Source organism: Heteronotia binoei, chromosome 6 (genome assembly GCF_032191835.1).
Source record: "Heteronotia binoei isolate CCM8104 ecotype False Entrance Well chromosome 6, APGP_CSIRO_Hbin_v1, whole genome shotgun sequence".
Taxonomy (NCBI): Eukaryota; Metazoa; Chordata; class Lepidosauria; order Squamata; family Gekkonidae; genus Heteronotia; species Heteronotia binoei.
In genome coordinates, this window is record NC_083228.1 from 91,203,807 (window position 1) to 91,228,611 (window position 24,805).

The 24,805-nt window shown below is 44.8% G+C and overlaps 1 protein-coding gene across 1 annotated transcript in view; it reads left to right on the forward strand.

The window, feature by feature from the left end:
* The first annotated feature begins 17,978 nt into the window (after window positions 1-17,978).
* COPS9 (COP9 signalosome subunit 9) overlaps window positions 17,979-24,805 on the forward strand; it is a 40,153-nt gene continuing 33,326 nt past the window's right edge. The window contains exon 1 of the mRNA XM_060242151.1: window positions 17,979-17,982. The gene's annotated coding sequence lies outside the window, so the exon portion shown is untranslated. The remainder of the gene's footprint in view (window positions 17,983-24,805) is intronic.

Consider the following 24,805-nt stretch of genomic DNA (forward strand, 5'->3'; position numbering starts at 1 on the left):
AAGAGCCCTCCTGGATCAGACCAGTAGTCCCATTTATTCAATCACTAGGAATAAGACCCATTGTGAAAAGAAATACAATGGGCTCTAGAAAGAGGCTCTGGGTGAGTGCCCCCTCACCTTTGTCTTTCCACCCAAGTGAAGGCATTCCTCTCCCCCACCTCAAGGGGAGCTGATCCTGCCATCTGGAGAGCAGTTGTAATTCTAAGTGATCTCCATCCCTCATCTGGAGATTAGCAACAGTGGTTCCACAGAAGGAAATGGCATTGTACCTGTCTGAGGTCCCACCCCTCCTCAAACCCCACCCTCACCAGGCCTCACCTCTTAAATCTCCAGGAATTTCTTAACCTGGAGTTGGCAACCCTATCTGCACTTCTGGCTTCAGCTTTCCATTGCCTTCCTCCTCCCTGTAGCATCTACACAGGAAAACCACAGTCTTTCTCCATAGTTTGGGGGGGGGGGACCAAAGCAGCTTACATCATTCTCCTCTGCCCCCTTTAATCTGAACAACCCTGTTAGCCAGGTTAGACTGGAAGTCTGTGACTGGTCTGAAATCACCCAGTCAGCTTCCACAGCAAGAATCTGTGTCTGGCAGACCCCACTCTGAAGCCCTGTCTCGTATGCCCTCCTCAAACTCCACCACAGAATCTCCAGGAATTTCTCACCAACCTGGAACTGGCAGCTGTAGTCAGGACTGACCCCAATGAGTTCTTCCTCAGAGGCCTTTAGTGATACTTTTCAGACCAACAGTCATTCTCTGATAATGTTGGTCTTAGGCACCCTGCTTATCTGTCCACCCTGCAAAGCAGCCATTTTCTCCAGGGGATGTAATCTCTGCCATCTGGATATTAGTTGTAATTCTGAGTGATCGAGGGTTGCCAAATCCAATTAAAGAAACATCTGGGGACTTTGGGGGCAGAGCCAGGAGACTTTGGGGGTGGAGCCAGGAACAAGGGTGTGACAAGCATAATTGAACTCCAAGGGAGTTCTGGCCATCACATTTAAAGGGACAGCACACCTTTTTAAATGCCTTTCTTCCATAGGAAATTATTAAGGATAGGGGCACCATCTTTTGGGGCTCATAGAATTGGACCCTCTGGTCCAATCGTTTTGAAACTTGGGGGGTATTTTGGAGAGAGGCACTAGATGCTATACTAAAAATTTGGTGCCTCTACCTCAAAAAATAGCCCCCCCAGAGCCCCCAATGCCCACGGATCAATTCCCTATTATTCCCTATGGGAATCATTCTCCATAGGGAATAATAGGGTGCCCAGTAGACATTTCCCTCCACCCCACACTTTCTAAAGGGGGGAGGGCCTCCAAACCAGGGAATCCCCTGCCCCCTCCCTCTCTCACACACAGAAATACTTACTAGATCTTCTTCCTGCAGAACTTTACTTGCTGTGAAAACGAAAGCAAAAGAAAGGGAGGGGCCATTCTTCGTGGAAACTATTGCTGACCCTTTCCAATGAAGCCCTTCCTGTTTCTTGTTTCCTGTGCAGCCTTAAAAGCACACATTTTACAAACGGATCAGTTTGCAGGTTTCTGACTGTGGGGGTGGGGCTTCCCCCACTGGCCAGCTGGCTGGGAGCGGGGAGAAGCCTGTAAAAACGGGGGATCCCCGGCTGGGACCTGGGGATTGCGAAGCCTACACGCATGTTCTTTTCTCTCACTGGCCCAGAGCGAGTGGCACCAAAATTTGTGCCATTTGCCCCCCCCCCTTCTGGATTTTTGGAGAGCAGGGGAGAAGGCTGCAAATTCAGGGGTCCCCCGCCAGGGCGGGGGAGTTGGGAAGCCTAGAGTGATCTCCATTGGCAACAACGGTTCCACATGAGGAAATTGTCAGTTTGGAGTCTATGGCATTGAGCCAGTTTGGTGTAGTGGTTAAGTGCACAGATTCTTATCTGGGAGAACCAGTTTGATAATCCACTCCTCCAGCTGCAGCTGCTGGAATGGCCTTGAGTCAGCCATAGCTCTCACAGAAGCTGTCCTTGAAAGGGCAGCTTCTGTGAGAGCTCTCTCTCAGCCCCACCTACTTCAGAGGGTGTCTGTTGTGGGGGAGGAAGATAAAGGAGATTGTAAACCACTCTGCAACTCTGAGATTCAGGGTGAAGAGCAGGATTTAAATCCAATATCATCATCTTCTCCTTCCTTCCTTCCTCTTCTTCTTCTTCCTGTCTGGGGTCCCACCCTCCTCAGACTCCAGCCCTCAAATCTCCAAGAATTTCCCAATGTGGAGTTGGCAACCTTATTTCCTTCTCAGCCAATAATCCTGGGATGAGAGTGAGGGGAGAAGGGAGAGAGCAAATGACAGGCAAGAAAGACAGACAAGGTCAGACAGCCATGCCCTCTGAGGAAATGCTCCCGGTGGTTGACAGAGAAGACACAGAGAAGCATCACAGATGTGTCTGTCTCTGAAGTAAGACTGTTTTGACAGTTTGTTCAACATTCCTGGGCCTTCAGTAGGTGGGAGCAGGGAAATCAGCTGATGGGAGGCCAGAGACTGTGACAGACACTTCATTTGCCAATAGTTGACACCCCACATCCAACCAGTGAGGTAGCTGGGATTTGCCACCATGAAAGGGGAATTATATATAAAATATTCTATTTCACACAGCAGCCAACTAATTGCCCTGAAGGACCAACAAGCAGAGCATAGTGTGGCAAAAACCCTGCACTGAAATTGTCTCCTAGCACTGGATTTCACGGTTTACTTCCTCTGAATATGGAGATTCCCTTTACTCGCAATAGCTATTGATGGGCCTACCCTCCATGAAACAGTCTAACCCACTTTCACAGCCATCTGTGCTTGTCACCATCACTGCATCCATTGACAGCAAATTCCATAATATAATTACAAGTAGATTAAACAAGTATTTCATTTTGTCTGTCCTGTACCCATTGCTCATTAAGTTAATTGGGTGGTCCTGAGTTCCAGTACTATGAGAAAGAAGAAAGAGCTCCCTCTATCCATTTTCTCTGCCCCATGCATATGTGAGATGAAGGTCACTGATGGCAATTACTAGCATTTAAAGGCAATTACTAGCATTTTCATTGACTGATTAGAAAATCAGTTTCTTAAGTTTTCTTATTTTACCAGGAAAACAAAAATGAGTTCATAGAGGCTGCATCAGCCTACCCGGGAAAAAAATGTTATTTGGTGCCTTTTCTCTCAGAATGCTCCATCAGTAGCATCAGAGAGGGGTGGGGCAACAAAGTCTTCTCCTATAGCCAGTTTTGGACCAACTGCCATTTAACTAAAGGGAGGGATTGTGGCTCATTGTTCTGCATGTAGAAGGTCCTAAGTTCAACTCACGGCATATTCAGTTAAAGAATCTGGCAGTAGATTATGTGAAAGGCCTCTGCCTGGGACTCTGGACAGCTGCTGCCTACCTGAGTAGACAAACTGACTGTGATGGACCAAGAATCTAAGGCAGCTTCATATGTGTGTTCAACTATTCCTCTCTGCTCCCCAAATTGTCGGCTGCATGGCTATTTCACTAGGTCATTATGTAAACATGATATAAATTATCTTAAGAATACCCAAAATATATTAAAGCTTTGCAGGTAAATGCAGCCAGATGTCAGCAGTGAAACAGAACTCCTAGCTGATCAGTAAAATGTTTTGAAATATGTAGAGCATGAAGGTGTTTAGTGTGCTGAAATCACTATAACTGTAGTGATAATAGGAAAGAGCAAACAATTCCTAATGCTTGGAGACAAAGGATACCATTTTAGAACATTCATGAAAAATGTATTGTATGCAAAGTGAAGGCCTTCTTTAATCCTGAGAGAGCATTTACCTGAGAGAGCATAAGGAAAGAGGCCAGATGATGTGAGCTCCACAGCTGACACACATTTGAGATGAATAAACCAGAGTTACACAGGTTCCCCACAGGGAACACATTGCAAACAAATGGCTTAAATGCCCATGTCTATGTGTCATGAATCTGCAGTCCAACAAGGATGCATATCTGCTATTCACACTTGACATTTTTTGAAACACAGCATAAAGCAAAAAGCCAGTCTGATCATTATGGAATGGTACAGACAGCAACATACGAGCCTCTGTTTTATGTTATGTCTGAAGAATGCACTAGTGGTGATTTTAAAACATGTAGGAGGACAATAGCTCTATTATTTATTTATTTATTTCAGTTTAAAATTCTGGCCTGTTTCCCCCCTACCATTAATATACTTTCTCCTCAGGGCCTGACCTCTGACAATTGATCCTTTCTCTCATCTTTTTCTGGTTAACAGTAGTGGAAAGGAAAGAATGCTGCATTTTGTTGTGTAGAGTTTCTAGCCATGTGGTCAAAGCTTCTTCTTTCTTTCTATGCAACCAGTCCCAGTCTGGTCCCAAGTCCTGGAAATCAGGGTCAGACTTTTAAAGGCTTTCCCACCCTTACTGTTTACATTGGTGTCTCCCAGCACAGTGTTCTGAGATTGTTTTCCATGCATTTATTTTTCTAAGCTGATTGACATGACATGACACAGCATAAGAGTATGTTATGAAACAGAGATGAGGCAATTGAGGGCAGCGCACTGGGGGCCTTGGTTTCATTAGGATTCCAGTCCATGTCCCACTACAGGGAGCAATTTGTCACTGCTGCAACAAGTTATTGAACACTTTTAACAATGCAAAGCTCCCCCCCCCCTCGAAGTAATTCAGGCAGCTAATTTACATTACCTGCGTAATGAGCTTAGCCAATTGTATATATCATATAGTAGTAGTAGTAGTAGTACTGTTATTGGCATAATTATGGTTGGTATGTTTTTTTTAAATCAACTTCCGTTCCAGAGATGACCAGCCAGTCACCAACTATTCAATGAATGCATTCCTTCTGGCTGCCACACAGTGCCATCTAGCAATGAGAGACTTGTTTCTCTTTAATTCAAATAAATATGTTTACTAGGAGAAATAGAAAGAAAAATCTTGGAAGTAACTGGATGCAGAGCAGAGTTTCTGGAATGTGTTCTGCACAGCACCAGTGCACATCCATATCTGCTGATTATATCATCTCTTTGGAAGTTCTACTGCCTTTTGATCAGGAATCAGGATTTGTTGAGACTGGGATGATATATCCCAATTTAGATGTTATGCCTGTTTCTCATTTGGATCATGTTATGCCCCAAGATTGCATTAGTCTTTTTTGTCACTGCATCACACTGGCTGCTCATATTTAGCCTACAGTCCACCCTTACCCCAAGATGTTGTTCACACACATTGCTACCCAGAAGAGTATCCCCCATCCAATATGTGTGTTCCCTGTTTTTGTTACCCAGATGTAGAACTTGCCTCTTATCCTTGTTAAATTGCATCTTGTTCACTTCTGCCCACTTTTTGAACATGCTCTCGTTGAATTTTATCTGATGTGTTTACTGCTCCTCCCAATTTGGTGGCATCTGCAAATTTAATGAGTAGATCCTCCAGATCCTCATCACTAATTAAAAAAATATTGAAAAGTACCGGTTCCAGAACTGAACCCTGTGGCACCCCAGTGGAAACCTTCCTCCATTCAAATGAAATGCCATTGACAACTACTCTTTGAGTGCAGTTCTCCAACCAGCTATCTACTGTTATCTTAAAGGGACTTTGCTTTCAGTCCTTTCAATCATTGCAGATAGATATATACACCCAACTGATTTGGTGGTTGGCATCATATTCTGATTGGTATTTCCCAGCCTGAAGCAACAGTGAATCTGATTTATCAAGGTCAGTAATGTCTAGGTCTGCCAATGGCCTACAGAAGATATCAGAGATGTAACCTGGTGTCTTCTACATGCAAAGCACTGAGCCACAGTCCCTCACTAGATACAATCAGTTGCAATTACTGAAGCACTCCATCTGCTTTGGTGATTGAACCAAATAATGAAAAGCAGAGTCTTCCTATTGTACAGATCTTTCATAAATTGGCCTTAAGTCATTTGTGTCAGAATCAATAGACTGAGCTGAAGTTATATCTCATGGTTAGTAGGTTTCTGCTCATTTTGCTTGCATTTTTCCTCACAATTTTCTGCATTTAGAATTTGAACCCATAAATTCTTTGTTTGGTTTTTATAGACTTTTTGATCATATTTCTTAGCAAATAATTCTTCTAGGATGTCGCAACGGTTGAGGAGCTGAAGAGAATTATTATAACTGACAAGATATTCAGATCAGGACAAATGTTCTTCATTAAGCAGATGTCCAATTTTTTGCTTATAAAAGCAAGCTTCCTGTAGACTGTGCTTACACAAAACTGCTCTATTTTTCATATTTCGCACTTGAAGTCCACAATGTGATTTGGCATTTTTCTCATAACTGTTTGGTTTTTCATGCCCTTTTATAATTGTAGATAGATTTGTTCAAATTCTTTCTCCTAGCTCTAAACTGACAGTTCCATGTGTGGAGAAACAGTCTGAGTATAAGATCAGAATCGGGGCTGCTCAGGTTGAAATCCCCATTCAGCAGTGAAACACACTGGGTGACTTTGCAGTCACAATCTCTCAACCTAACCTATCTCACAGGGTTGTTGTGAGGATAAAATGTCAGATGCACATATCCTGCTGTTAGCTCCTTAGAAATATGAGTATTTTCTTGAAGAAATGCAGAGGAAAGGTAGAAAATAGATTACAGAGATGTGAAAAATTAAGATGAGTAGCTGTGTTAGTCTGTAGTGGTAGAAAAGAGTAAAAGTCCTTAAAAACTAACAAAATTGGTGGCAAGACATGAGTTTTTGTGAGTCACTGCTCATTTCTTCAGAAAACAGCTCGTACCTTGCCACAAATGTTATTGGTCTTTAAGTTGCTACTAGACCCTTGCTCTTTTCTAGAGATGAGAAAAGCTGATGTTAAGGAGTCAAGTTACTAAGACTGGCACTTACAAAAGCCTTAGCTGTTGTTCCAGCAAAGTCTGAATGGATTAAGGACTTAAATACTTCTGCAAGGAGGTAGCAGAAGCAAGCCCTGCCTTGCTAGGAGCAAGTTACTGTTTTTAAAGGCACCATGTCTAGTAGTTACAGCAGTAAGTGCTCTCAGGGTTGAGGTGGTACTGTGGGACCTGAGGGTGTGCAGCAAGCTCTGGGATAGGGGTGGGGTCATATTTGAATGTCTTAACCTGACAAGGAAGTCTGGCCTGTATCCCAGGGCAAAAGAGCTGATCCAGTCTCCTGGGACTCCTCCTGAACTCAAAGGGGGCTCTTAGAAGCATTACAGCTGCCTTTTTCTGGGTGCTCCTAGGTATTCAGTCTCCCTTCTTTTGAGTCTTCAACCTGTTTGTCTAGCGAGGAGGAGTCAGTACTCTCTTCCACCATGACGAGCAGACAATGTATACAAAACAAGAGTCCAATGTTGTATTAGAGCCAAACTCAATATTATGTCTAAAGCAGGAGTAGGAGAAGCTTGTTCAAAACAAAAACACAGCATGTAGATAATGAAAAGTAAACCTGCCTTCCATCCCCAAGCTTCCTGACTGTGCTCCATTCCATTGTTTTCTACATTGGAAAACAAAAATTGCAACACCTGCACATAAGTCATCACTGGGTATTGCAAAATATTCATATGTGAACCAGCTCTCTGAGACGTGGGTATCCACAAGAAGCCTTCAAACACCCTTCACTAGCTGGCAACAATTCCATCTTTGTATACACGTGGCAGAGAAATTCAGTATATACAGAAAGACTATGTGCTGTTAAGACGCCACCAGTTTAGAAAAGACATCACTCTTTCTTAATGCATTTACACTGCACACCAGAAATAAGCATAATGGCTGTGGTCACTTGAGGCTGCAAGAAGGCAATGGAAGTATTTTAGAGAAGTATCCCTGCCTACCTCCTGTAAATATTAGCAATTATAGTAATCTGTCTGAGTTTCTCATGGTTGTAAAGATGCCTACAAGGATGTGTGAGAGGAGGCAGGGGGTGGAAAGAGAGGAAGCCTCTCCATTATTAAGATAATAACTAAATTACAGGAATGGGGATTGTTTGGTAAGAAATACCGCTGCTTAGAGTGGAGAAATTGGGGAAGGACGGAGCAGAGTGTGATGGGAATAATAAATCATGTTTACAGTGTTTTGATTAGACAAGTCATTGATTATGCAAGTCAGGTTTATGCTTCTTTACCAGTTTCAAAGGGATTAGAAATGTGCTTGTTTAAATGAGACTGGTGGGGTTTGTTCCTGTATTTACAGCACAGAGGAACAGAGAAGAAATGACTCTAACCAGAAGTAGACTTTTAATGTTTAAGCCAGCCTCTGGTTCTAGGCCCATAATGTTCAGTTTGAGCTTGAAATATCAAAATCCAAACCCTAGGTTAGTCACTGGTTTAGTGATTGGTCTCTTTGGTTGCAGAAGCAGAATGTCATCAGGCTAAGGTTGCCAACCTCCAGCTGGTGGTTGGGTATCTCCCAGAATCACAGAGACCAGTTTCCCTGGAGAAAATGGCAGCTTTGGAAGATGAACTCTATTGGATTATACTCTGCTAAAGTCACTCCCTTCCCCAAATTAAGCTCCACCCAGGGCCGGATCTAGGGGGGGGCAGAGGGGGGTGCTTGCCCTGGGCATGGACAGATGGGGGGGGGACGCCAAATTGGGAATGGAGTCCATTGTATTCTATGGGACCATAAGATAGAATGGCCCATAAAGGGGCATCATTTTTTTAATTTCCCCCCCCCCCCCCAAAAAAGCATGTAGATCCATTCCTGGCTTCACCCCAAAAATTCTCCAGGAATTTTCCAACCTGGCACTGGCAGCCCTACTGAGACTCGCTCGGCCTCAAAGTAAAGTGGGGTAAAGTATGTGGGGTAGTGTAAAGTACTGGGGTTGGTGCAGTAAGAGACCAGAGTCGGAGAGTGATTTCAGCAAGCTTTACTTCAGGAACACACACACAGACTGAACTCTATTCAAACTTCCCGCTCTTTTATACAATTCTTGCCCCCTTCTGATTGGTCCTTAACTATCTACATGGATTGGCTATTTACAGGGCCCTAAGGGCCTATCAGGGTACAGTATGAGCCTAGATGTTGATTGGCTACTTATGTTTTAATCCTTCCCCTGATTGGGCACGCTTAGGCCTTCTCTGGAACCCTGGTGTGGAGTACAAGCTTTGGCTTGTTCAGCTTCCCTCCAAAAGTAACAGTTCCCTCCAAAAGTAATAGTTCTCCCATTTAAGCCTAGGACACAACACCCCTCCCCCCATAGTTCCAGCTATCAGGTGACATAGTCCTGGAGATATGCCGGAGGGCGGCGGTCTCGTGTCGAGCGTCGGAGTTCCGAGGGGACTGGGCGTTCCAACTCGGTTGGTGGTTCCGCGGCTGCAGAGCTGGAGACATCTGGGACGGCGGCCCCGGGAGACCTGGGTTCAGCTGCGCGGTCGGGGGTCTCCTCCTGCTGGGCAGAAGCGGGCTCCACGGAACCCTGTTCTGTGTCAGGCTCTTGGGGACTTACGTTGTCCGGATCTGGAGCCTCTGACCTTGGCTCCCCGGCAGGCAGGCGACCTCGGAGTTGGTCGATGTGTCACCTCAGGAGATGTCCACCCTCCAAGGTCACTGCATAGGAGACCGGTCCGGTGACGTGGTCCACCTTTCCAGGGAGCCAGGCGGGGCCAGTGGTGGCATAGTTCCGTGCCCACACTGTCTCACCTGGGTAGAACCCTCTGGGGGCTTTAAGGTGTTCCGGCGCTGGTCGCCTGTCTGGGGCTCGGCCAGGGTGCAGCTTGTCCAGCAGGGTGCAGATGCGGCGGCCCATGAGGAGTTCTGCTGGACTGCGACCTGTGGAGGTGGTAGGTGTGGTCCGGTAGGCCATTAGGAAACACGCCATGTCTTTTGGCCAGTCTGAGGGGCCCAGACGGTTCAAGGCCTCCTTTGCCGTGCGCACCATCCGCTCTGCCTGGCCGTTGGTGGCTGGATGAAACGGGGCAGAGCGAATGTGCCTGATGAGGTTCTTGGCCAAGAAGTCCTGGAACACTGCAGACGTGAATGCTGTGCCGTTGTCGGTGACAATGGTCTCCGGCAACCCTGGGTTGCAAAGATGGCCCTCAGAGCCGTGATGGTCGCCTGTGATGATGGCGAGGGCACCTGGACCACCTCCAAACACTTGGAGTATGAATCCACTAGTATGAGTAGAGTCCGCCCATGGAAGGGGCCAGCAAAGTCCATATGCAGTCTTGACCAGGGGGTTTTGGTGGATTCCCATGATTGCACTGGGCCACCTGGGGGGTCAGGCCTTGACACCTGGCATGTCGGGCACCTTTTAACCCAAGCCTCAATTTCTGCATCGAGGCCGGGCCACCAGACATAGCTCCGTGCGAGAGCCTTCATGCGGACTATGCCCGGGTGTGCCTCGTGCAGGGCTCTCAGCACTTGGTCTTGCAAGGGTTTGTGGATGACGACTCTGTTGCCCCATAGTAGGCAGCCTTTGTGGGTGGATAGTTCATCTTTCCGGGCTGCAAACGGAGTAAATTCCGGCCCAGTCGAGCCCTTGGGCCACCCCCTCCCCACCCAGTCCAAGACACGGGAGAGGACTGGATCACGAGCGGAGCGGGCAGCAACGTCGCGGGCGAGCAATGGCCTGTCTGGAAGCATGTCCATCAGTAGGATCTGATGAGCCGGGGCTGGATCGGGATCCACGTCAGGCAAGGGCAAGCGGCTCAGGGCGTCAGCATGGCCCATTGCCTTGCCCGGGCAATGCACTAGGGTGTAGGTGTAGCCGGCTGGAAAAATGGACCAACGGAGGACCCGTGGGGACAACACCTGAGGGGTCTGCCGGTCTGATGCAAAGAGGCCCAAGAGGGGTTTGTGGTCTGTATAGAGGGTAAAGGGCCGGCCGTAGATGTAATCATGAAATTTTTTGACGCCGGCCACAACTGCCAACCCTTCTTTGTCGATTTGGGCGTAGTTCCGCTCCGCTGATGAGAGGGTCCGCGAGTAGTACGCGATAGGGACTTCGGTCCCATCAGGGAGTTGGTGGCCCAGAACTGCCCCCACGCCATAAGGGGATGCGTCGCATGCAAGGACCAAGGGCAGGATCTCGTTGAAATGGGCAAGGACGGAGTTGGACATCAGGAGGCCCTTGATATCCTGGAAGGCTTTAGCGTGCTGGCGGCCCCATGCCCAGGGTCGGTTCTTGTCTAGAAGATGGTGCAGGGGTTCGGCCACCGCTGCCTTGTGGGGGAGAAAAGCATGATAAAAGTTTAGGAGGCCGAGGAAGGCCTGGAGTTCTTGCTTGTTGGTGGGCGCTGGAGCATCTCTGATGGCACGCAGCTTGGCGTCGGAGGGGTGGACCCCCTGGGCATCGATAGAGAACCCCAGGAATTCCACCCGATCCATGCCCAGGAGGCACTTCTCCCATTTGACCTTGAGGCCGGCTGTTTCAAAACGTTGTAGGACTCCTCTAAAGCGGGCGGCGAATTCTTTAGGCGAGGCTGCCGCGATCAGCACATCATCGAAGAATGGAGTGACTCCGGGAAGTCCTTTTAAAAGAGAGTCCATGAGTTCCTGGAACAACCCCGGAGCCACACTCACGCCAAATTGTAACCGCTTTACTCTAAAGGCCCCCCGGTGGGTCACAATTGTTTGGGCGTTGGCCGTGGCCTCATCCACCGGCAGCTGTTGGTAAGCTTGGGCCAAGTCCAACTTGCCAAAAAATTTTGCGCCGGCTAGGGTGGCTAAAACGTGGCTGACGATGGGCACAGGGTATGCGTGGGCCTGAAGAGCCTTGTTGAGGGTGCACTTATAGTCTGCACAAATCCGCACCTCCCCACTGGGCTTGACTGGAGTCACGATGGGAGTTTCCCAGGTTGCGTGGGTGACAGGCTCTAGTATTCCCTGTGCAATCAGTTTATCCAGTTCCTCCTCAATTTTAGGCTTGAGCGCGAATGGAACTCGCCGCGCTTTAAGCCTAATAGGCCGCACTGTGGGGTCGAGGTGTAGTGTAACCGGGGGACCCGTGTAGCAGCCCAAGGTGCCATCAAAAACGGCCGGGAACTCTTCGCAAACCTTGTTAAAGTCCACTCCGACAGTCTTATTGACCCACCTGATCTCTATTCCTAGGGGCTTGAACCAGTTGAGACCCAAAAGGTTTGTAAGGTGGTTCTTTATTTTATTTTATTTTATTTTTTTTTATGAGAAAAGTTTTTTTATTTAAAAAAAGGTTACACATACAACAAAGAAAAGAAAAAATAATACACATATACACACAGGCATACATACCAAACAAAACACAAGGAATACACTACTACAAAACCCAGTCATACATACCGGGAGAAGGAGAGGTTTAATTAGTCTAAAAATAAGAAATCATAGTTACTCCAATCCAAAACCTTTGCTTTTGACCCATTTATAAACAGGGTCCCAGTCCTCTTGACATTTTTGCACATTACCATTTCTTAATCTTGTGGACATTAAATCAGATTCAGTGGCTTCCAACAATTTGTTAATAAATTCATCTCTATTGGGGGTTTTGTCACTCTTCCAATACTTGGCATACAATATTCTAGCAGTAGTAACTATGTACAATAACAGTTTCAAATTAGAAGGAGTCAAGTTTTGTCTACAAATGTTTAACAGGTACAATTCCGGCACATGATTAATTTGTACTTTCAAAAAATTTTGGGTCCAGATGTTAACTTGTGACCAGTATTTTTTAGCCTCTTTACATTGCCACCATATATGAAACAGGGACCCTTTAGTCTCTAGACACTTCCAACATTTGTTAGAATATGTGGGGTATATTTTAGCCAACCTGTCCAGTGTAAGGTACCATCTATACATCATTTTATATAGATTTTCTTTCAATTCTGCTGGTTTCATCAGTCTTAGGTTTTGCTTCCATAATTTTTCCCATTCTTCTAGTTCTATATTATAGTCGAAGTCCTTCAGCCAACGGATCCATGCTTCTTTCACAACTTCGTCCTGCATCTTTAGTTGCAGTAACCAATCGTATACTTTGGAAATTATCTTCTGCTTGGACTCTAAAATAAGGTCCAATTCAATTGGAACATTCGTAAAACCCTTTTCCTTGTCCTTGGAAAACCTTGATTTAAGTTGACATTGAAGCCACCAACCCAACTTCGGAAGCTCCTCCTCAATCAGCTCATTCTGATCATTTAACAAGTAGGCGTAATCTTGTAGATTATCCCAATTATACAAATTTGGGCGGGTCAGGGCTTCAATCGGAGATAGCCATTTTGGGGTGTAAGTATATTGTACTTTAATTTCATCCCAGATCTTATACAGAGATCTTCTTATTTCATGTCTAAGAAAGCGACCAGTTTTGATAGGAGTACGATACCACATATAACTGTGCCAGCCTTCGCCCAGACCAGCACCTTCAATAGTCAATAATTTTCTGTTATCTAGCTTACACCAAGCTCTCAACCATGCAATACAACACGCTTTGTAGTACAAATTCCAATCGGGAAGAGCCAGACCGCCTCTTAATTTGCTATCTTGTAAGACTTTCAGTTTAATTCTGGCTTTCTTGCCTTGCCAAATAAACGTCTTAATCATAGAGTTGAGTTGCTTAAAAAAAGATTTGAAGTGTTGATTTAGTGTTAGAAATTATTGTATTGACTTTAAATTTATAGCTGTATCACCTTATTTTCAGTTGACATAACCTTCCAACTGGGTTTGGGTGGTGGTACCATATTAACATGATGGAAACAAAGGTTAAAAAATATCAACAAGGTACCCCCCCGGCTGGGGGAGGTGAGATGGTGCCAGTCCCTGCCAACCAAGATGCCTTGGAAAAATTACAGAACACTGTTACAACTGGATTTAAAAAGAATCAAGAAGCTCTTGATGGGATGAAAACAGATTTGATGCAACAGATCAAGAAAACTAATGATCAGTTGGCTAATACCCAAGTGTTGGCTAATACCCAACAAGTTCATGGTTTATCGGCTAAAGTTGAGAGACTGGAAGACCAAGGCAAGCAAACAAGTAAGATAGCTAGAGAAAACCAATCAGAATTGATGGAGATGGAAGACCGGGTTATGAGGCTTGAAATGGAAAAAGCTGCAACTATTCTCCGATTCCAAAATTTACCAGAGGAGAAAGAAGAGGATTTAGTCAGTAAAATCGTAGACTTATTGATAGTGGATGATGAAGAACTACTGGAAGAAGGCCCCAAGGACATCCTTTGGGCCAAAAGAGTGTCCTCAAGTTACATAAGGAAATTTAAACTTCCTAGGGAGGTCCAAGTAAAGTTCTTTCGCCCTGAAACCACAGAAAGGATTCTGCGAAAAGCAAGAGAGGTTGAAATGGAATGGAAGGGAACCAGGATTAAAATTTGAAAGAAATGCCTTGGAGTGTGAGACAGCGGAGATTTAAATTCAAGAAACTGTCTACTTGGCTAATTAAGCATGAGATCCAATTCAGATGGCTCTTTCCACAAGGCCTATTCTTCACATATCAAGCTAAGCGATATAACATAACCACTGAGGCAAAGATGGAAGAATTCTGGGAAGAGTGCGTGAAACGAACTGAACCTGAGTCAGAAGAGGAACAAGATGGTGCAAAGAAACCTATGGATGGGAAGTCTCCTAAAAAGCAACGTGAGAAGGTTAAAACTAGACTCCAGACTAGGAAAGACCCATCTAAGATACCTGATAGTATTGACTCAGCAAAATGAATCCTAAATTGGGAACTAAGATACTCTCTTTGAATGTTAACGGCTTAAATGAACCTGGAAAAAGAAAGAGAACCTTCCAACAATTGAAAAAATCAGGTGCTAATATTATTTGTCTGCAAGAAACCCATATTAGGAGAGATAATGTGAAATATTTGGAAAACAAAAAACTGGGCACTTTGTATTCATCATGTGATCCTCTAAAAAAAAAGAAGGGGGTAGCTATATTCATATCTCATCATATAAAGTCGAACTGTTTATACTCAGATGAACAAGGAAGATTCATTATTGTGGAAGTGGAATTAACTGGCCTCAAAACAATCCTTGTGAACATTTATGCCCCTAATGAAAACCAAGAGAAATTTTACCAATCCCTACATCTCAAACTTAGAGAATTTAATTCAGATAGGTACTGTATAGTAGGAGACTTTAACGCAATATTTGACACTAAAATGGATAAAAAGTACGATGACCTTGGGAAAAAGAAGAAGAATCGGAGTCTGCTGCCTAACTCCTTCTTGAAAATGGCGGAAGAACTAAATTTAGTGGATGCTTGGAGAATTAAAAACCCAACCACAATGGATTATACTTTTTACTCTCATGCACACAAATCCTGGTCAAGAATAGATATGTTTTGGATATCCTTGAGTATGATACTGTGGGTCAACCAAGCCGACATTCTTCCCCAGTCATATTCTGATCATAATCCAATCGAGTTAATATTACAGGAACAACGGAGAAACTGTCGATGGTCTTTAAATCTACAAATCCTAAAAGAGCCTCAATTTTTGGAGGAGGCCAAAAAGGAGATTCAGGAATTTTTTAAACTTAATCTGGAAAAAGATATGAAGATTCCAGTTATTTGGGATGCATTTAAGGCCTTCTTTAGAGGAATCGCGATCAGATATTCTTCCAAGAGGAAGAGAGAACAAAGGAAAGCGTACAACGAACTTATAACAAAATTGAAACATTTGGAGAAACAACAAAAAGATGGGAATCCTAGGGAGGTGAAGGCCAGAATTACTTTTATTCAACACCAAATAAATACTCTTTTGGCGGAGGAAATTGAGAAAAAATTGAAATGGGCAAGACAAAACTATTTTGAGAACGCTAACAAAGTGAGTAGATGGCTAGCTTACAGGTTACGGAAAGAGAAGGAGAAGAAGATCATAAAAATGTTGAAAAATGAAGCTAAGGAAGAAGTGTTTCAAAATGATTTAATGAAAGGAATTATCCAAGACTTCTCTAGGAATCTTTACAAAAAGCAGAAGATTGAGCTGATAAAGCAAGAAGACTACTTAAGGGGAGTAGAAATGAAAAAATTAACAAAGGAACAGCAAACAAGTTTGGAGAACCCCATCTCAATACAGGAGATTGTTGATGCAATCAGAATTCAGAAAAGTAACAAGACTCCAGGTCCGGATGGACTCCCGATTGAATTTTTTAGAGCCTTTGAAGATTTATTATTACTACCCTTTAAGAAGGTTGTGGAGAACGTCTATAATACTGCCGAGATCCCAGACTCTTGGAAAGAAGCTTTAATTACACTTATCCACAAGGAAGGTACTGATCCCTCAGAAATTAAAAACTATAGAACAATTTCGCTTTTAAATTCGGATTATAAGATTTACGCAGCCATACTAGCAAATAGATTGAAGAAGGTAATTACTGGTTTAATCCATGAAGACCAAACTGGTTTTGTTCCAGGACGATTAATGAACCAGAACGTGAGGTTACTGCTGAATGTGATGGAATATTATAGAGAGCATCCAGATAAAGAACTTGCTGCGATCTTTGTAGATGCAGAAAAAGCCTTTGATAATGTTAACTGGAACTTTATCAAAACGACATTGTCTGCAGTTGGCTGTGGTGAAGGATATTCTAGAATGGTGGAAGCGGTCTACTCAAAGCAGGTTGCGAAAGTCTGTTTCAATGGAGTAATGTCTGACGCAATAGAGATTGAGCAAGGTACTAGACAAGGGTGTCCGTTATCCCCCCTACTTTTTATTTTGACGTTAGAACCATTGATCAACAAGATTAGGGAAGACACTAAAATTCAAGGGACTAGAATAAACAACATAGATTTCAAGACTATGGCATTTGCGGACGACCTTGTATTCACCTTGGAACAACCCTCCTCTCCGATTACTTTTTTAAAGCATAGATTAATTGAATTTGGAGAGGTATCCGGTTTCAAATTGAACGCCGTTAAAACTAAAATCTTAACAAAAAATATGAAGAAGGATCAAATTGAAATATTAGAGCAACTTTCAGGTTTCAGCCATGAAAAAAAGATAAAGTATCTGGGAATTTACTTCACAAGCGATTTAAAGACTTTGTACAAAGATAACTATGAAAAAATATTGAAAGAAATCCACAAGGACTTAATTAATTGGAAGGACCTTCAAATCTCACTGCTAGGTAGAATTGCTACTATAAAAATGAACATCCTTCCGAGAGTTCTGTTCTTGTTTCAAACAAATCCAATTGTCTTACCCAAATCTTTTTTTGTAAGGTGGTTCTTGACCACTAGCACTTGTAGCTGGCCCTTGGACCCCTTGTATTGGACTGGGACCGGGCCCACTCCCAAGATAGGCACCTTATTCTTCTGGAAGTCCACTAAGGTAAACCCCGAGTCCCTGAGACGAGGCCTCAGCCTGGTGGGAATTTTAAAAAATGTCTCTGCCGCTATAATAGATGATGCTGACCCAAAGTCCACCTCCATTTGGCAGGGCACCCCCCTGATCCCTACATTGACCCGGATTTTGGAGGGCCTGACTGGCGAGGGTAGGTACTGTACCGGGTATGGGTGGGCGTGGAGAGCGTCGGTCTCGAAGTCTGGCTGGCCTTCGGAGTGCGCAGATCTTTGCGGGACGCGTGCTCGGGATTTGGATCTGCAGGCGATGTGGCCTTCCTTGTTGCAGAGTCGACAGGTGGCATTCCGGAATCGGCAGGTCTTCCTCTCGTGCTGGCCCCTGCAACTTGCACATGCAGGTAGTGTCTTGTGTCTCATGCCCTGTGGGACATGGGTGGTCTTCCTTCCTGCTGAACGATAGCCGGTTTGTAGAGCTTGGTCCTCGTCTGAGTCCTCTGTAGATGGTTCAGGGTTGATCTGGTGTGCCGCAGCCTGTCTTGTCAGCCGTGGCTCTGCTGATCTGCCCTTCTCCCAGCTGGTGGCCACATCAATTGCCTTTGTTAGGTCGCACTCGGAGAGGGACAGGAGTTTCTGTACTAGTTTTTCGTCCCTCAAGCCCCATACAAACTGGTCGAGAAGGGCTTCGTTGAGGTCTGTGAAACTGCATCGGCTTGCCACCCGGCGCAGGCTTGTCAAGAACGCCATCGTGGTTTCGCCTGCCTTCTGTGTCCTTTGTCGGAAGTCCCAGTGCCGGGTGAGCTTGGTTGGCTGGGGCTGGAAATACTTCTCTAGAGCGCTGATGATGTCATCCACCGGTGTCTCTGAGAGCTTCCTGGGTTGGAGAAGAGCTCTGGCTAAGTCCACGGTCTCCATGCCACACGTGGAGAGCTCTCTGCATGGTAGTCTCTGTAATCTTCCGGAAGGTCAGGTATGACTGGAAGCCTTCGACCCACGAGTCCCACAGCTCGGGGCGATCGATGCTAAAGGGCTGTAGGAGGTTGGCTGGAGCCTCCATTCTTGGCAGTGTGTCTGGGCGGCTTGCGAGCTGGGGTGTGCGCAGAGCGGAGGTGCGGACCCAGATGGCTTGGATTTAGCCACCTTTCCGTGTTCCTGGTTCTGTTGCTGGTTCTTACTGGCATCCCACCTTCGTCGCCAGTGTAAAGTACTGGGGTTGGCGCAGTAAGAGACCAGAGTCGGAGAGTGATTTCAGCAAGCTTTACTTCAGGAACACACACACAGACTGAACTCTATTCAAACTTTTCTACAAAGCAATCCCTCTGGAGAGAAGTGGTCTTCCCTGCAATCAGCTGGAATGGAAGATCTGCCCTAACTCCCCCAGTCAGAATTCTACCACCCTCACACTTTTCACTGCAACTTTCAGCCTTGCAGACTTAGGCCGTATTGATTTCAGTAAGTTTATTTGCCAGCCAATGTTCAAAACATGGATATCTGAAAATAGTTAAAATGAACAAGAATCCTCTACTATCTTAAAAGATTAGTGAATTTTTATTGTAGCAAAATTTTCCATGGGCTAGAGTGTCAGGGCCCGGAGCTGCAGGTAGGGACGGGCGGCTGCTGTTGCCCTGGCAATCAGCCAGGATGCTGGCAGCCGGCTACGGTGCTTTCACGAAGTAGCTCAAGCGTTATCTAGCAGTCCTAATTAGTCTCTACCGTAAATCAGTCCAGCCGAAGGGAGAAGCAGGGCGCGTCGTCACAGGAATGCAGTGGGTCAGAAGCCAGAGGAAGCAAGCCGAATATATCCAAAGTACCGAAAGCCAGTCCACAGAGCAAAAGCAGAGTCCAGTTCCAAGTCCAAGATTCAAGCTGGGTCAGGAGCAAACAGGTTCTCTCAGCAGGCAAGAGGGTGCAGGGCGTGGTCACGTCCGAGGAGGATCGTTCGTTGCCAGCACAGTTTGCCCTAAGGCGAGGACTACAGATATACTGTGCTGGCTTGTTAACTCGTTAGTACTCCGGGCTTAGATCTCTCCTCCCACGCATGCGTGCTTCTTTCTGTCTGACTTTGAACTCCTGCCGTCTCCTTTCACGGAGCCGGCTCACAGGTGGCGGGGATTCAGGAGGTGATGCACTAGGGCCCGGTGTGGCCTGATCAGTCTCAGGAGGGGATGAGCTAGGGCCTGGTGTGGCCTGATCAGTTTCAGGTGGCTCCTGCTCTGGGTTAGCAAGGGCTGGGTCTGGTGCAGGCATGACATAGAGCCCACTTATCCACGAAAGCTTAGGCTAGAATTAAGAGACTCCATGTTTGCTGCAACAGGTTTACACAGCTAATCCTCAGAAAACAAGTTCTAGACAAGCTACAAGACGTTATGTTAATGGGAATGTTAGAGGAAAAGGTGATAAACACTGCTAGAAATGGAAGGAAAACTGAAACCTGATGAAGAGTTGATGGCACTTTAAAATCACTGAATGATATTATCACAGATGAGTATCTGACAGTGTACTCTTGTGCCAAGTTACTCCAATCTATTTCCATGGAGTAACTCTGCATAAGATTGCATTAGAAGGGCCTGTCCTGGTTGCCAGCTGCTGCTCAGTCTGCTGCCACCATGAGTCCAGAGGTGGTGATAGAGAGGGATGGTAGCGGTGGGGGGGGGGGCTTGTACTGCCTTGCAGCCCCAAATCTGCTGATACCATGATTCAAAGGGCAGCACGGTGGCAAGGGACAGAGACTAGGTCCCCCTCTTGCTGCCCTACGGTTAATCAGGGGTCCCACCCTTGACTTTCACCCAAGACCACAGAATAAATAATACTAACCCGTCTTCATACTATCTTCTTCTTAGTGTTGCTTTATAATACAGAGAAGTAGTAAAAGACAAACAGTTACAAAAACTAAAATGAATTAAAATATTCAAGGCTCTTGTAAAATCTTATAAGAGAGTCAGAGCATCCAATTGTGAAAGTTTGTTTTTATGTGGATTTGCTGTCTGGTAATTGTGAATGAGTTCATCATTGTAAGTTGGCCTAAAATGCCAAAATATGCTAGAAGCAGAGCCTGTCACCCTGCTCTTTCACAGGAACTTGGATAGGATGGCCCCCTCACAGATGAAGGGCAGAACTAGGTGAAGGATCAGGAGGTTTCAGTTTTGGAAGAGGCAGGGAAAGAGAGAAGCAGGTATGTGAACTGTTTGAAAAACTGTGGAGGATTGCTCTCTCTCTCTCAATCTGATGGAGGGGTAGATGTGCTGCCCTCTAGGAGTGCTTGTTCTATTTGTATAATATTGGTAAATTAAATAAATTTTACAGAAATAAGTCTCCAATACCTTCTCTTCCAAAGGTCAGCCCAGACAGCACAGTCACAGGAACCACAGGGCTGGCTCTTGACCCTTTGGCCCCCTAGGCAAGGTGAACTCTTGTGCCCTCACTTCTCGGGGGTTGCTGCAGCCAGATCTGTCCATTCTATCCTATGGGCCCATGAAATAGAATGGAGAGATCAGGCTGCCACTGTGGCATGACCCCAGAGAAGGGGTTTAAAGTTCAAAACTTCTTCTGTAGCGTTGCACCACAGTGATGGCCCAATCCCTCCATTCTGTCCTACAGGCCCATAGAATGGAGTCCATTCTATTCTATCCTATGGGCCATTAGGATAGTGTGTAGTTCATTCTGTCCTATGAGCCCATAGGATAGAATGGAGGGATGAGGCTGCCACTGCAGTGTGATGCTACAGGAGGGGTTTTAAACAGCAGCATCCCAATCCCTCCATTCTATCCCAAGGGCTCATAGGATAGAATGGAGGAATTAGGCAGCGACTCAAGAGAAGGGATTGCTCTGCCATCTGCACCTCTTGGAGTCTCTGAGAGGAGCTGGGGGGGGGGAGGAGATCCTTTCCCTGCTTTTGCACCCCTGGGTTGCAAAAAGCAGGAGAAAGCCCCACCAACTGCTGGGCGACAGAGTGACTTCACTGAGTCATGTGAAGGGTGCCCAATTCAGCGCCCCCAGAAAGCTAGCACCCTAGGCAATTAGCTGGGCCCTGTCACTGGAACCTCACTGAGAAATGAACAATGCAAAATTTATGCATAATATAAAGAAGACATTGCAGAAGCAATTAGCATATATCTGCTCACATAGTACTGTCTTTTCCATAAACTTGTGTCCCCTTAGAATTGCTGTTCCTCTTTGGCTAAAGAATAAAGAAAGATAATAGGAGAGGATTTATAAATTGTGGCCTTTGCTCAGTAGACCTTTAAAAGGGGTGAATGTTGGAAATGGGGAAGCTAGCTAGGTATTCTCTGTAGAAAGATGCAGGATTTCCAAATGCATATGAAGTTTGTATATGTGTGCTTGGAGGAGAGCAAGCTCCTTCTACACATGTACCAACCGTGTTAAACCAGTAGTGTGAATTCTGATTTTCACATATGTGATTTTTAAGGGATGTCTGGACGAATCTATTTTTGCAGGGAGCTGCACCTAGAGGAAGTGAACTTTTTTATTCTTAGCTTAGTGCCACCAAAACTTAACAGAACATGAAAGAATCATGCTCTGCTTCCTTCTCCAAGAGTATATGTGCCTGCATGCACATGGTGGTGTACTGAGAAAGGGATGGAGATCAGCGCATTGCCCAGGGCTTCCCAGTACCTGGAACCAGTCCTGCGATGGCTCATTGTACAATTGAAATGCAGAAAATAGTTATTTCTTGTGAGAATTATGTACAGGAGGAGGGTGCATAATACTTTGAATCCCCTTGGGGAAGAAAAAAAATGGAATATAAACATTATAAATAAATAAATATTCCTTGGAAGGCTTTTCAAGTTATGGCTCAATCTGCACAAAATGATAATCTATTATTTAGCACAAAGCAAGAACACCTGATATTCCAGTGTTCTCCAAACATTCACAATGTGTACAGTAGATGGCGCTAACAGACAAACTATCAGTACATTAACCTCACTCCTCCTTAGACCTTTTCTGAAATAGAGAGATATACTGGCATCTGTTGTTTACCCCTTTATTTTTCTTTTCTGTTCATTTTCAAAGACTTTTTTTCTTTTTAGCAAATAGAGAAGACAGTTTGGCTTTTTCAAGGAAGTGAACAGTGTAGGGACAAGGGGCACTTTAACCCTTTCCTTCCTTCACCAAGTTCTCTTTTAAAACATGTTAATCCTGAGCTCCTTCTTCAGGAGAAAACACACAAGGATTCCCATTTGTTCTGCACTGGAGGTACCCACAGCTCAGGACTGACTCTTATCGAGGAAACAGTTGGGGAAACAGGTTTTCTCTGAACAGGAAAGGAACATTATGCATCAGTTGATCCGAAGGGCCACTCCAGTCATTACGATCCTCCTGCACAGAAGGAACTTTCATATGGAAAAATGCATGAAAGCCATGCACCGATTGTTACAAATTTGTGCATGAACCTGGGAACCTAGCTTTCTGTGTATGAAGAATCATAACATCAGAAGCAGCTCTAAGTGAAGCAGCTGGGAGTCCATTCCCATATAAAAGCATGCATGGGAGAGGAAGTTTTAATAAGAGATCTGGGCTTTCTCCTTATTTCATTGGGCATTGCATTTGCTAGCCTTCTACTCAGTAGTAGTGTCTAAGGTGGCATACAACATAAAAATTACATGAAAGAACATTAAAAATTCATTCATTCTAAGGGGTCGTTTTGTAGAAAAATGGGTGATGGAGCTCATCCAGGGATTGTTATGCAGCTGCAATACTATTCAACAGACAAGGAGGTGGAACTCTCAGAAAGCTCCCACTGAATCTGAGGCCTGATTCTAACACAAGTTGCAATGAAAGTGCTACAATCAATGAACAATAAAATGGTAACAATTCTGTTCCTTCAAGAAGTCACAATTTCCGCAGGAATCCATGATATGATCACTGTCTTCAAGCACTGTCATACAGGATGCTGCAGCAGAGTTGTTTCTGTTGCTCCAGAAGGTTGGAGCAGAACCATCAGGTTGAAATTAAATCATAAGAGTTTTCAGCTAAACAGTAGGCTAACTTACTGACAGAACTGTTCTTCAGCAGACTTCCTTGGGAGGTGGTGGGCTCTCTTTCTTTCAGATGCTAGATGGTCATCTGTGAACTTAGGCAGATCTTGAGAAGGAGGGCAGGAAGGGTTGCATCAATGCTTAGTTCTTGTGGCACTTTCTTATGGGCCCAGGGAAATGTTGATTGCCACTTTGGAATCAGGAAGCAATTTTTCTCCAGGTCAGTTTAACAAGGGATCATGGAGGTTTTCTGCCATCTTCTGGGCATGGAACAGGAGGTGACTGGGGGGTGAGGAGGAGGTGTTTATGCATTTCCTGCATTGTGCAGGGAGCTGGACTAGATGACTCTGGAGGTCCCTTCCAACTCTATGATTCTCCAATTCCAGTTTCCAATTTATTACGGTCAATTGACTAGCAACTCTATGATTCTATAAATCTCTGAGTCCTAGAGAATTTCTTCTAGTGCAGCAGAAATAAAACAGGAGTCTTTTGACACCTTCACTTGGCAGTGAAAACTTATCTTAGTTAGGGAAGCACCAAGTTTTACTTCCCTCCCTCTGTGGTACTATACCATGTGGTCTGCTAGTTTTGGTTCCTTCTTCTCTGGTTTGGTTTCCTCTCTCCGTTCATCTACAGCTGTTTTATGAGCAGAATCCACAGGTTTGTGGACTGAACTCCTGCAGTGTATGTCCTGTTATGACCCTTTTCCACCAGTTTTTAATTTCAAGTGGCTGCATCATATCATCAGCTTTATAACACTGAACCTGATATTGTGATTATATGAACCTTTTCTGTGGTGTACTGTACTTGACCTTTGCCATTATTCATTCCTATGTCCTAGTGATATTTTTGTTGCATTGTTTAAACTTTAACTGCTGTTATTTGTGTTTTATGTCTGGAGTGCATTAAGTGGGAAGGCCATTTCAAAATGAAATAAATGAAGAAAGGATATGACTCCGCTTTGCCACGGGTTCCATTTTCTCATCTCTCATTTAATCGATATCACTGCTGATGCCTGAATTAATATGATGGCTCTCCACCTGCAACAGCACTTAGATCAATCATGGAGAAGGAAAGATCACATAATATGGGCAATTTGGAGAGTGGCTGGTACTAAAACATGGCTTCCTTGGACAACGTAACACATTTAATTATGTTTTATGTTTAAAGGATAATCTTTAGTGGTTTGTGGCAGGTAAACAATAAATTGCTTTTGATTGCTTAATATTGCAGTGGCAGTATAGTGTTCAATCAATCTGAAAAGCAATTTATTGGGAAAATATTTTTAAACTGTACAGATTGCTGCTACAATCTATCTAACTGCAACATGAATGTGAAGGAATACTTTCTGACCATGAGAAAATTCACAGAAAGCTGAGCAGCCAGTTATACAGATTAACCTCACATGTAAGGGCTGTTGAGGTGGTGAATAACTGAGCAGATATGAAGTGAGGGGGGACCCCCACACCTGCTGATAAAATCTTGCCAGTGGTGTTCTGTCAATACAGAATCCCAGGAGGAGGAGGAGGAGATTGGATTTATACCCCACTCTTCACTCAGAGTCCCAGAACAGCTTACAATCTCCTTCCCTTCTTCTCCCCACAACAGACACC